Source organism: Salvelinus alpinus, chromosome 18, assembly GCF_045679555.1.
Source record: "Salvelinus alpinus chromosome 18, SLU_Salpinus.1, whole genome shotgun sequence".
Taxonomy (NCBI): domain Eukaryota; kingdom Metazoa; phylum Chordata; class Actinopteri; order Salmoniformes; family Salmonidae; genus Salvelinus; species Salvelinus alpinus.
The window spans coordinates 22,471,373-22,485,126 of record NC_092103.1 but is presented as its reverse complement, the minus strand read 5'-3'; positions in this window follow the sequence as shown (position 1 = coordinate 22,485,126).

Below are 13,754 nucleotides of genomic sequence, written 5' to 3'. Positions count from 1 at the left end.
CCTTCCTCATGATGCCATCTATTTTGTGAAGTGCACCAGTCCCTTCTGCAGCAAAGCACCCCCACAACATGATGCTGCCACCCCAGTGCTTCATGGTTGGGATGGTGTTCTTCAGCTTGCAAGCCTCCCCCTTTTTCCTCCAAACATAACAATGGTCATTATGGCCAAACAGTCTTGTTTTTGTTTCATCAGACCAGAGGACATTTCTCCGAAAAGTATGATCTTTGTCCCCATGTGCAGTTGCAAACCGTAGTCTTTTTATGGCGGTTTTGGAGCAGTGGCTTCTTCCTTGCTGAGCTGCCTTTCAGGTTATGTCGATATAGTACTCGTTTTACTGTGGATATAGACACTTTTGTACCTGTTTCCTCCAGCATATTCACCAAGGTCCTTTGCTGTTGTTCTGAGATTGATTTGCACTTTTCGCATCAAAGTACGTTAATCTCTAAGAGACAGAATGCGTCTCCTTCCTGAGCGGTATGACGGCTGCGTGGTCACATGGTGTTTATACTTGCGTTTGGAAATTGGTCCCAAGGATGAACCAGACTTGTGGAGGTCTACAATTTTTTTCTGAGGTGTTGGCTGATTTCTTTTGATTTTCCCATGATGTTAAGCAAAGAGGCACTGAGTTTGAAGGTAGGCCTTGAAATACATCCACAGGTGCACCTCCAATTGACTCAAATTATGTCAATTAGCCTATCAGAAGCTTCTAAAGCCATGAATCATTTTCTGGAAATTTCCAAGCTGTTTAAAGGCACAGTCAACTTAGTGTATGTAAACTTCTGACCCATTGGAATTGTGATACAGTGAATTATAAGTGAAATAATCTGTCTGTAAACAATTGTTGGAAAAATTACTTGTGTCATGCACCAAGTAGATTTCCAAACCGACTTGCCAAAACTATAGTTTGTTAACAAGAAGTTTGTGGAGTCGTTGAAAAACGAGTTTTAATGACTCCAACCTAAGTGTATGTTTTTTGTATTTTTTTTATTTCACCTTTATTTAACCAGGTAGGCTAGTTGAGAACAACTTCTCATTTGCAACTGCGACCTGGCCAAGATAAAGCATAGCAGTGTGAACAGACAACACAGAGTTACACATGGAGTAAACAATAAACAAGTCAATAACATGGTAGAAAAAAGAGAATCTATATACAATGTGTGCAAAAGGCATGAGGTAGGCAATAAATCGAATAATTACAATTTAGCAGATTAACACTGGAGTGATAAATCATCAGATGATCATGTGCAAGAAGAGATACTGGTGTGCAAAAGAGCAGAAAAGTAAATAAATAAAAGCAGTATGGGGGGTGAGGTAGGTAAATTGGGTGGGTAGTTTACAGATGGACTATGTACAGCTGCAGCGATCGGTTAGCTGCTCGGATAGCAGATTTTTAAAGTTGTTGAGGGAGATAAAAGTCTCCAACTTCAGAGATTTTTGCAATTCGTTCCAGTCGCAGGCAGCAGAGAACTGGAAGGAAAGGCGTCCAAATGAGGTTTTAGCTTTAGGGATGATCAGTGAGATACACCTGCTGGAGCGCGTGCTGCGGGTGGGTGTAGCCATCGTGACCAGTGAACTGAGATAAGGCGGCACTTTACCTAGCATAGCCTTGTAGATGACCTGGAGCCAGTGGGTCTGACGACGAACATGTAGCGAGGGCCAGCCGACTAGGGCATACAGGTCGCAGTGGTGGGTCGTATAAGGTGCTTTAGTAACAAAACGAATGGCACTGTGATAAACTGCATCCAGTTTGCTGAGTAGAGTATTGGAAGCTATTTTGTAGATGACATCGCCGAAGTCGAGGATCGGTAGGATAGTCAGTTTTACTAGGGTAAGTTTGGCGGCGTGAGTGAAGGAGGCTTTGTTGCGGAATAGAAAGCCGATTCTTGATTTGATTTTGGATTGGAGATGTTTGATATGAGTCTGGAAGGAGAGTTTGCAGTCTAGCCAGACACCTAGGTACTTATAGATGTCCACATATTCTAGGTCGGAACCGTCCAGGGTGGTGATGCTAGTCGGGCGTGCGGGTGCAGGCAGCGAACGGTTGAAAAGCATGCATTTGGCTTTACTAGCGTTTAAGAGCAGTTGGAGGCCACGGAAGGAGTGTTGTATGGCATTGAAGCTCGTTTGGAGGTTAGATAGCACAGTGTCCAAGGAAGGGCCGGAAGTATATAGAATGGTGTCGTCTGCGTAGAGGTGGATCAGGGAATCGCCCGCAGCAAGAGCAACATCATTGATGTATACAGAGAAAAGAGTCGGCCCGAGAATTGAACCCTGTGGTACCCCCATAGAGACTGCCAGAGGACCGGACAACATGCCCTCCGATTTGACACACTGAACTCTGTCTGCAAAGTAGTTGGTGAACCAGGCAAGGCAGTCATTAGAAAAACCGAGGCTACTGAGTCTGCCGATAAGAATATGGTGATTGACAGAGTCGAAAGCCTTGGCCAGGTCGATGAAGACGGCTGCACAGTAATGTCTTTTATCGATGGCGGTTATGATATCGTTTAGTACCTTGAGCGTGGCTGAGGTGCACCCGTGACCGGCTCGGAAACCGGATTGCACAGCGGAGAAGGTACGGTGGGATTCGAGATGGTCAGTGATCTGTTTGTTGACTTGGCTTTCGAAGACCTTAGATAGGCAGGGCAGGATGGATATAGGTCTGTAACAGTTTGGGTCCAGGGTGTCTCCCCCTTTGAAGAGGGGGATGACCGCGGCAGCTTTCCAATCCTTGGGGATCTCAGATGATACGAAGGAGAGGTTGAACAGGCTGGTAATAGGGGGTGCGACAATGGCGGCGGACAGTTTCAGAAATAGGGGGTCCAGATTGTCAAGCCCAGCTGATTTGTATGGGTCCAGGTTTTCCAGCTCTTTCAGAACATCTGCTATCTGGATTTGGGTAAAGGAGAAGCTGGGGAGGCTTGGGCGAGTAGCAGCGGGGGGGGCGGGGCTGTTGGCCAAGGTTGGAGTCGCCAGGAGGAAGGCATGGCCAGCCATTGAGAAATGCTTGTTGAAGTCTTCGATTATCACGGATTTATCGGTGGTGACCGTGTTACCTAGCCTCAGTGCAGTGGGCAGCTGGGAGGAGGTGCTCTTGTTCTCCATGGACTTTACAGTATCCCAGAACTTTTTGGAGTTAGAGCTACAGGATGCGAATTTCTGCTTGAAAAAGCTGGCCTTTGCTTTCCTGACTGACTGCGTGTATTGGTTCCTGACTTCCCTGAACAGTTGCATATCGCGGGGGCTCTTCGATGCTATTGCAGTTCGCCACAGGATGTTTTTGTGCTGGTCGAGGGCAGTCAGGTCTGGAGTGAACCAAGGGCTATATCTGTTCTTGGTTCTGCATTTTTTGAACGGAGCATGCTTGTCTAATATGGTGAGGAAGTAACATTTAAAGAATGACCAGGCATCCTCAACTGACGGGATGAGGTCAATATCCTTCCAGGGTACCCGGGCCAGGTCGATTAGAAAGGCCTGCTCGCAGAAGTGTTTTAGGGAGCGTTTGACAGTGATGAGGGGTGGTCGTTTGACCGCGGACCCATGGCGGATACAGGCAATGAGGCAGTGATCGCTGAGATCTTGATTGAAGACAGCAGAGGTGTATTTGGAGGGCAGGTTGGTCAGGATAATGTCTATTAGGGTGCCCATGTTTACGGATTTAGGGTTGTACCTGGTGGGTTCCTTGATGATTTGTGTGAGATTGAGGGCATCAAGCTTGGATTTTAGGACTGCCGGGGTGTTAAGCATATCCCAGTTTAGGTCACCTAACAGAACAAACTCTGAAGCTAGATGGGGAGCGATCAATTCACAGATGGTGTCCAGGGCACAGCTGGGAGCTGAGGGGGGTCGGTAGCAGGCGGCAACAGTGAGAGACTTATTTCTGGAGAGATTAATTTTTAAAATTAGAAGTTCGAACTGTTTGGGCATAGACCTGGAAAGTATGACAGAACTTTGCAGGCTATCTCTGCAGTAGATTGCAACTCCTCCCCCTTTGGCAGTTCTATCTTGACGGAAAGTGTTATAGTTGGGTATGGAAATCTCAGAATTTTTGGTGGCCTTCCTAAGCCAGGATTCGGACACGGCAAGGACATCAGGATTGGCAGAGTGTGCTAAAGCGGTGAGTAAGGCAAACTTAGGGAGGAGGCTTCTGATGTTGACATGCATGAGGCCAAGGCTTTTTCGATCACAGAAGTCAACAAATGAGGGTGACTGGGGACATGCAGGGCCTGGGTTTACCTCCACATCACCCGAGGAACAGAGGAGTAGTAGGATGAGGGTGCGGCTAAAGGCTATCAAAACTGGTCGCCTAGAGCGTTGGGGACAAAGAATAAAAGGAGCAGATTTATGGGCGTGGTAGAATAGATTCTGGGCATAATGTGCAGACAGGGGTATGGAGGGGCGCGGGTACAGCGGAGGCAAGCCCAGGCACTGGGTGATGATAAGAGAGGTTGTATCTCTGGACATGCTGGTCTCAATGGGTGAGGTCACCGCATGTGTGGGGGGTGGGACAAAGGGGGTATCAGAGGTACGGAGAGTGGAACTACAGGGTCCATTGCAAACCAAAACAATGATAATGAAAACTAGCCTGAACAACAGTATGCAAGGCATATTGATATTTGAGAGAGACATACAATAAGGCATAAAGTGATTGCAGGTCTTGATTGGGAGAGCTAGCTAAAACAACAGGTAAGATAACACAGCAACAACAGGTAAAAATGGCGACGCCTAGGCAGAGAGGGTCGGATTAACTACACACAGATCCTGAGTTAAAGCACAGAGCCGACAGATAAAACACAAATAAACAGAATGGAGTACCGTGAATTAATGGACAGTCAAGCATGCATCAGCTATGTAGCCAAGTGATCATAGTGTCCAGGGGGCAGCCGTAGATGGAGCAGGGAGGCCTCCACTAAGCTAGCACGCGGCGTTTAAAGTTAGTAGCCCGGGGGGTGGTCTGCTCAGACGGAGGGGGTCTGCTCAGACGTGGTCGTGTCGACAGAGAATCCAGAGAATCCAAGCCGAATGGCGAAAGAGAGGTTGTGAATTGTAGAATTGTGTTTGCTAACTGGTGCTAGCTTCGTGGCAGTGGCGCTAACTGCGCTAGCGGCAAGCTAGCTGTGAGGATCAGAAGTAGTGGCTCAGGGATTACGGCAGGAATCCGGCGTTGTTGTCGAGAGACAGTCCGATGCTGGTAAATTGGTGAGTAATATCCAGGCTAATAACAGGGCTGGTGTCTGTGCAGAAGGTAAAAGCTACTAGCAGCGGCAAAAAAATGGCTAAATTAGCTTGTAGCTGATTTAGACCAGTTGTGATGGATTGGCAGGGCTCTGTGTCGGCAAAAAAAGGTCCAGTCCAATTGGCAAAAGAGGTATTGTAGCCCAAGAATTCGCTGGTAGACCTCTTCGGCTAGCCGGCAGATGGGCCTAGCTCGAGGCTAGCTCAAGGCTAACTGGTGCTTGCTTCGGGACAGAGGTGTTAGCCAGTAGTAGCCACTCGGTTGCAGCTAGCTAGCTGTGATAATACGGTGTAATTGTCCAGAGCTTGCGTCAGGAATCCGGTGATGTGGTAGAGAAAAAGCAGTCCTATATGCTCTGGGTTGATATCGCGCTTGCAGACTGGCAGGTATTGGCCCGGTATTGAAGCTGGCTGTGTCCGAGTTAAGGGGGAAGACCGCAGCAGTGGCTAACTGACTACTAGCTAGTAGCTAGTTATCTGGCTAGCTTCTGATTGGGGTTACGGTTCTAAAGTATAAAAAAAAATAGCAGGTCCGTACCACATTGGGTGAGGCGGAATGTAGGAATGTATATTCAGTTCCTAGATGGAAAGTGAAATTAAAATATATACGAAATGTATACGAAAAATACGAATACTATTTACACGGGACAGACAGGACAAAGACACATCCGACTGCTACGCCATCTTGGATTCCACAAAAAAAATGTAAAGTTCCAACTTCAACTGTATATAGTGGGTGCAATTAAGCTTGGAATGTGTTGAGTGCAGGGAAGCAATTACATGTGGCAGGCATTGATGAAGGGAGAGCCATGGATTATTGATGGAGGGGGGGTCAGGTCAGGTCAGGTCACCTTAATGGAGAAATAAAAGTTTATGGCCCGTATCACTAGTGTCCTGCTGTCACGTTCGTCGTATTGAGGAGACCAAGGTACAGCGTGGTATACGTACATTCTATTTATTAAACGAATGAACACTGAACAAACTAAACAAAATAACAAAACGAACGTGAAGCTATAACAAAGAGTGCTGAAATAGGCAACTACACATAGACAAGAACCCACGAAACCAAAAGGGAAAATGGCAACCTAAATAGGATTCCCAATCAGAGACAACGGTAAACAGCTGCCTCTGATTGGGAACCAATTCAGGCCACCATAGACCTACAATATGCCTAGACTTACAAACATCCCTAGACATACAAAAACCCTAGACAATACAAAAACACACCCTCGTCACACCCTGACCTAACCAAAATAATACAGAAAACATAGATAACAAAGGTCAGGGCGTGACACCTGCCTAGCTGTTGTTAGGGTGATGGTTTTGTTTATTTGTGTGTGTATAGTTTAAAGTAACTCTCTGAAAAGTCAACAAGTTTATTTGATCAATTCATCACAAGACTTCTCCTATTTGAAATAGCTGTGCTGTAGTTACCTATATTTTCAGGAAGTTCAATGTAGGGTGGACCACATGGACAGTGGTCAATGAAAGTGGTCAATGAAAATAGGGTCATTTTCTTCAGCGTCACTAGTGATCTGTCACAACATCTCTCGTGAGTGTCCACATCCTCCTCTGTAGGTTTTTCTGTGTCCTACCAAACACACATCAGTTTTCTCACATCACAATTTATGTGTGGAGTTCACTTCACTGACGGAAGGAAGTGGAAAATATGTCTTTGTCTTATATTCTTCTCATTTGTGAGTATTCAATTATTTTGGTCTTTGGATCAATATCTCTTTACACCGATTTTAAGTTTTGGTAATATGTTACTTAATGTATGCTTTATAACTTGTTCTAAGTATGTATGACACTTTATTATGCTTTATAGTAAGGCTTGTAAAATGTCTCACTAAGTTGTTTTTACCTTGTTCGAAGATGTTGCCGGTGTTGCGGTAAAAGAAAGTTGTGCAGGTACATATTACCAAATGTCACTTCTTTAATTGTCCAGCTCAACAGCAATTGATTTATTTCAGGCAAAAAGTAATTTTTTTGATGACAGATTTGTACACTACTTTCCATAACTAATATAGAGTAGCACAATGCTTAAAGTGCCAAATCTTTGTTAAAAACAATATTTTTTAGTTGCAAAGAGAGAGACAAGGAAGTGATACTCCACATACAAATACGTTCTGAATCAAGATTCTTATTGTTCACAATTTCATAGATTCTCTCTATTTCTCTAAACAGATTCAGTTCCCACTCCCACTATTGTAATTTCCTCTGGGTACATCAATGTAGCTACACCTGTTACAGTACGCTGTGTGTCACCAGAAGGCACAGAGTGCAATTTCTACAGAGATCAGGACCCCAAACCTATAAGAAAAGTGGATTACAAGCAGGGTGCTTGCCAGTTCAAGTTGTTATGGAATGAGTTCAAAAAGTGGAACAAGACTGAAGTAGACCTCAGCTGTGTAATTCTACAGAACAGAGAAGGTGAAACGATCAAAACCTCTAAACCTAGTGACGCTCGAAGACTTAATGTGGGTGGTAAGTGACAGTATTAAAGTACTCCAAACCACATGTTTACCAGAGTACACTTCCCACTTGTTAAATTACTTCATAAATTACTTTCACAATTTACTGACAGATCCAATTGGAAAGCCCAGAGTTCATGTGGAGAAGATTGTGAATTACCTCAATCTTCGATGTGAGGCCAAGGCTGGCACCTCATGCTACTTTTATCTGAACAATGGTGATTCACACTTTAAAAAACAGCCCTACAAAGACAATGTCTGTGTGGGGAGAGTGGCAGAAGAAGAACTGCAGAGGAAGAGGAGCAGTGCTGGAGAGATCTTCATCACCTGTACTGTGGAGCTGGTGGTAGAGGGTGAAAATACTGTGACATCACAGCATAGTGAACCCCTCGGTATCACCATAGATGGTGAGGAAGACTAGAGCCCATCATTTTCTGTGATTTCAAATGTGTCAATCTTCTGTCTTTCTATTGTTGTATTGCAAGACTAATATATTATTATTGTACACATATCAATTTTTTATTTATTTCAGTTGTAAATCCTCCATTAGCTACTAGTTCCCCATCAGTGTTCAGTGTAATCAAACCTGTTCAGGAGAAGACAAGCAGCAATGTCACAGCCGAAGGAAGAGGTCAGTAACATTGGTTTGGTTTTAGATTAACTGTGAAAATATTATCATGACATTCCTCTGTCTGTCTAGTACTGTATTGCAAGACTAATACTGTATATAATTATTGTACATACTGTGTATATCATTGTTTTATTTATTTTGGTTGTAAATCCTCCTGGAGCCACCAGTTCCATCTCACTTGGAGAAGATAGGTCAGTCAGTAGTATAACTGCCCAAGGAGAAGGTGTATTAAATAAACATGGTTATTGTATCGCGCCGTCCCAACATTCGCTCTCTCTCCCCCGCTACTCTCTCCTCTTCCATCCTATCATCTCTTCCCTCTGCTCAAACCTTCTCCAACCTATCTCCTGATTCTGCCTCCTCAACCCTCCTCTCCTCCCTTTCTGCATCCTTTGACTCTCTATGTCCCCTATCCTCCAGGCCGGCTCGGTCCTCCCCTCCTGCTCCGTGGCTCGACGACTCATTGCGAGCTCACAGAACAGGGCTCCGGGCAGCCGAGCGGAAATGGAGGAAAACTCGCCTCCCTGCGGACCTGGCATCCTTTCACTCCCTCCTCTCTACATTCTCCTCTTCTGTCTCTGCTGCTAAAGCCAATTTCTACCACTCTAAATTCCAAGCATCTGCCTCTAACCCTAGGAAGCTCTTTGCCACCTTCTCCTCCCTCCTGAATCCTCCTCCCCCTCCTCCCCCCTCCTCCCTCTCTGCTGATGACTTCGTCAACCATTTTGAAAAGAAGGTCGACGACATCCGATCCTCGTTTGCTAAGTCAAACGACACCGCTGGTTCTGCTCACACTGCCCTACCCTGTGCTTTGACCTCTTTCTCCCCTCTCTCTCCAGATGAAATCTCGCGTCTTGTGACGGCCGGCCGCCCAACAACCTGCCCGCTTGACCCTATCCCCTCCTCTCTTCTCCAGACCATTTCCGGAGACCTTCTCCCTTACCTCACCTCGCTCATCAACTCATCCTTGACCGCTGGCTACGTCCCTTCCGTCTTCAAGAGAGCGAGAGTTGCACCCCTTCTGAAAAAACCTACACTCGATCCCTCCGATGTCAACAACTACAGACCAGTATCCCTTCTTTCTTTTCTCTCCAAAACTCTTGAACGTGCCGTCCTTGGCCAGCTCTCCTGCTATCTCTCTCAGAATGACCTTCTTGATCCAAATCAGTCAGGTTTCAAGACTAGTCATTCAACTGAGACTGCTCTTCTCTGTGTCACGGAGGCGCTCCGCACTGCTAAAGCTAACTCTCTCTCCTCTGCTCTCATCCTTCTAGACCTATCGGCTGCCTTTGATACTGTGAACCATCAGATCCTCCTCTCCACCCTCTCCGAGCTGGGCATCTCCGGCGCGGCCCACGCTTGGATTGCGTCCTACCTGACAGGTCGCTCCTACCAGGTGGCGTGGCGAGAATCTGTCTCCGCACCACGTGGTCTCACCACTGGTGTCCCCCAGGGCTCTGTTCTAGGCCCTCTCCTATTCTCGCTATACACCAAGTCACTTGGCTCTGTCATATCCTCACATGGTCTCTCCTATCATTGCTATGCAGACGACACACAATTAATCTTATCCTTTCCCCCCTCTGATAACCAGGTGGTGAATCGCATCTCTGCATGTCTGGCAGACATATCAGTGTGGATGACGGATCACCACCTCAAGCTGAACCTCGGCAAGACGGAGCTGCTCTTCCTCCCGGGGAAGGACTGCCCGTTCCATGATCTCGCCATCACGGTTGACAACTCCATTGTGTCCTCCTCCCAGAGTGCTAAGAACCTTGGCGTGATCCTGGACAACACCCTGTCGTTCTCAACTAACATCAAGGCGGTGACCCGTTCCTGTAGGTTCATGCTCTACAACATTCGCAGAGTACGACCCTGCCTCACGCAGGAAGCGGCGCAGGTCCTAATCCAGGCACTTGTCATCTCCCGTCTGGATTACTGCAACTCGCTGTTGGCTGGGCTCCCTGCCTGTGCCATTAAACCCCTACAACTCATCCAGAACGCCGCAGCCCGTCTGGTGTTCAACTTTCCCAAGTTCTCTCACGTCACCCCGCTCCTCCGCTCTCTCCACTGGCTTCCAGTTGAAGCTCGCATCCGCTACAAGACCATGGTGCTTGCCTACGGAGCTGTGAGGGGAACGGCACCTCCGTACCTTCAGGCTCTGATCAGGCCCTACACCCAAACAAGGGCACTGCGTTCATCCACCTCTGGCCTGCTCGCCTCCCTATCTCTGAGGAAGTACAGTTCCCGCTCAGCCCAGTCAAAACTGTTCGCTGCTCTGGCACCCCAATGGTGGAACAAACTCCCTCACGACGCCAGGTCAGCGGAGTCAATCACCACCTTCCGGGGAGACACCTGAAACCCCACCTCTTTAAGGAATACCTAGGATAGGATAAAGTAATCCTTCTAACCCCCCCCCCCCCTTAAAAGAGTTAGATGCACTATTGTAAAGTGGTTGTTCCACTGGATATCATAAGGTGAATGCACCAATTTGTAAGTCGCTCTGGATAAGAGCGTCTGCTAAATGACTTAAATGTAAATGTAAATTGTGAGCTCAGTTTGTTGAAATACATCAGCAAGTGCCTATTCAGATCCTGTTTTTGATAGTGATGTCCCTTTCCCTTCCAGAATCTGTCTCAGAAATCCCCTTCTACCAGTATACCAGTCTTCGTGCTGTTGTCTATGTTATCATTCTGCTGATGGAATTTGTTCTGTGTCTTCTCAAATCAAATCAAATCAAATGATATTAGTCACATGCGCCGAATAGAACAGGTGTAGGTAGACCTTTCAGTGAAATGCTTACTTCCGAGCCCCTAACCGACAGTGCAGTTTAAAAAAATACGGATAAGAATAAGGGATAAAAGTAACAAGTAATTAAAGAGGAGCAATAAAAAATAGCAATATATAGAGGGGGGTGCCTGTACAGAGTCAATGTGCGGGGGCAACGGTTAGTTGAGGTAGTATGTCCATGTAGGTAGAGTTAATTGAAGTGACTGTGCATAGATGACAACAGAGAGTGGCAGTATAGACGTGGTGCATGCCTTCTCATACTCACACAAATTGTAACTGATGTAGGAACTTCATTTGATTACTCTTTTGTTTCTGAGAATGTACCTGCACAGCAGGAAATGCCTACTTGCAGTGCATTTGAGATTTAAAAATGCTTCTAAAGTTTGTAATTTCCGCTTTGAAATTTTCAAACTTGATTTGCCCTAAAAGAAATCTATCAACCCCAACAAAAATATCCATTCATTTTCATCCACATAATAATTCACATTTCCTGTTGCTGCCGGATTATTTTCCTGCTGTAGCAAACTGGCTCAAATTAAGATCCTACATCTGTTTGTTGTTCCAAAGGCTTTTGTCATGTCTTTTAATAGCTATACAACCTGCCCGTATGATTTGTTTTCATCATACTTGTATCTCTGAAGTTGATCCGCAAGGCAATGTCAAACGGAGGTAAGAGTGGTCTATATATTCAACAAAATGTACTCATGCATGTTTTTATATTATCTGTTTGAATGTGCTGGTGAATTGTCGTGTCTTGACCAAAACCCATCTAAGCTGCAATATGTGTGTGTAGAACAATGCTCTTTACTCCCCACTGCTTGTTAATGTATTTTGTATTATGCAAAGTGTTTCATGTGTAATGAGTTCATATGTCTGAAATACAGCAATTTTATCAGCAATTCCTTTTTTTCTGCTCATGGATGTTGTGTATTCCAGTGGAAATAAAGCTTGTACAGTATATTGTAAATCTTGTTGAAAATGTTTATTTTCTTTGGAAGTTGAGGAGCCACTCTGAGAGGAGACAGCATTGTGTTTAGATTACACAGCAGTTGAGTTTCAAAGGTCTTCAACGATCTTCAACGGTCCGATGTCTCATGATGTTCACTGTTGTACCTGAGCTTTAGCAGAGTGTGTTGAGTCTGTTTGTCACGTAGATGTGACCACAGTGAGAGTACTGATCATACAGGTACACTTCTATTTCTAGAGACGAGGAGAAGGCACCAACATCACCCCAGCAAACAACACCGCAAACGGCTTGCTATGCATATCTTCATACTGTATGTCTATATCCATCAATAGAAATGACTTGTCAGAGAACATGAAGAGGTGTGGAAAGACACAGTAATGGAATTGTGGTCATGATCTAAGCTAAGATGTGCTACAATAAGCCATTGTGCTGCAACTGGTAACCTAACACTCTGTCCCTAGCCCTCAAACCCAGATGGATGAGAATAAGATCTATCATACTACAATTTAAATAAATAACATGCCTGTTGTATAATTTTTGGATATATTGCAAGATTCACATAAAAAATATGTCCAACCTTTAAAAAGAAACTGGTGCGTCCTACAAGGAGTTGACGTCAATGTTATCCAGTACTATAACCGAAATCTTAATTATTTGAGGAACAATCCATAACCTTTCCTCCTGTGGTTTACCAAAAAATGTGAAACAATTTATTGGTGGTGATGAAATAAAAAACAACTGAAATATATTTGGATTCCTGTTTTCCATTTCTTCAATGCTTGGATTTGCTTCCAAAAAACTAAGTTTGCCAAAAATACACAAAAGTAATGTGAACTATGGATGCAATCCAAGCCATGACTTAGTTGGCACAGACTGGTTACTCTGACTGGAAATATGTATTATGTAAACTAAACAGACATGGATCAAGGTATCTGCCATTTCCTCATTTGAAGAAGCATTAGTCACCTCCATTACAAAGCTGTGAAAGTCGTGGGGTGAAAAAGCTCAAACAAGAAACTTTCCATCAAATTCTCCATCTTCAAATAAACCCAATAGATCAGTAACTGAACTAATTTGATCATGTCAATATGTGTGTTGTGTTGGGTTCTGAGAATATAAAAATATACTTATTCATGTCACTGATGGAGTGCTGAGGTTTAGAGGGTCTACAGCAGAAGTTATTGGTTTTAGGTGGAAGGTATATAGTGTGTGCAATTAAGCTTGGAATGTGTTGAGTGCAGGGAAGTGATTGCATGCGGCAGACATTGATGAAGGGAGAGAGCCATTGATTAGTGATGGAGGGGGGTTGAGGTCAGGTCAGGTCACCTTAAGGGAGAAGTAAAAGTTCATGGCCCGTATCACTAGTGTCCTGCCTAGCAGTAAAGAACAATGTTTGACAGATATGTAGAAGGAGACTCAGCCTATGAGGAACAGTTACATATCAGTGCTTGTGTGAAAATGTTTTTTGTCTAATTGGGAAGAATAAACATGGTTAAGCTTTTATAATGTCTGTTGAGTTTTTATACTCTGAGAAATAGAACCTAACAGTTGTTAGGGTGATGTTGCTGTTAAGCTACTGCATATCTAGTTTTGGTTTTGTTTATTTGTGTTTGTATAGTTTAAAGTAACTCTTTGAAAAGTCAACTAGTTTATTTTATCAATT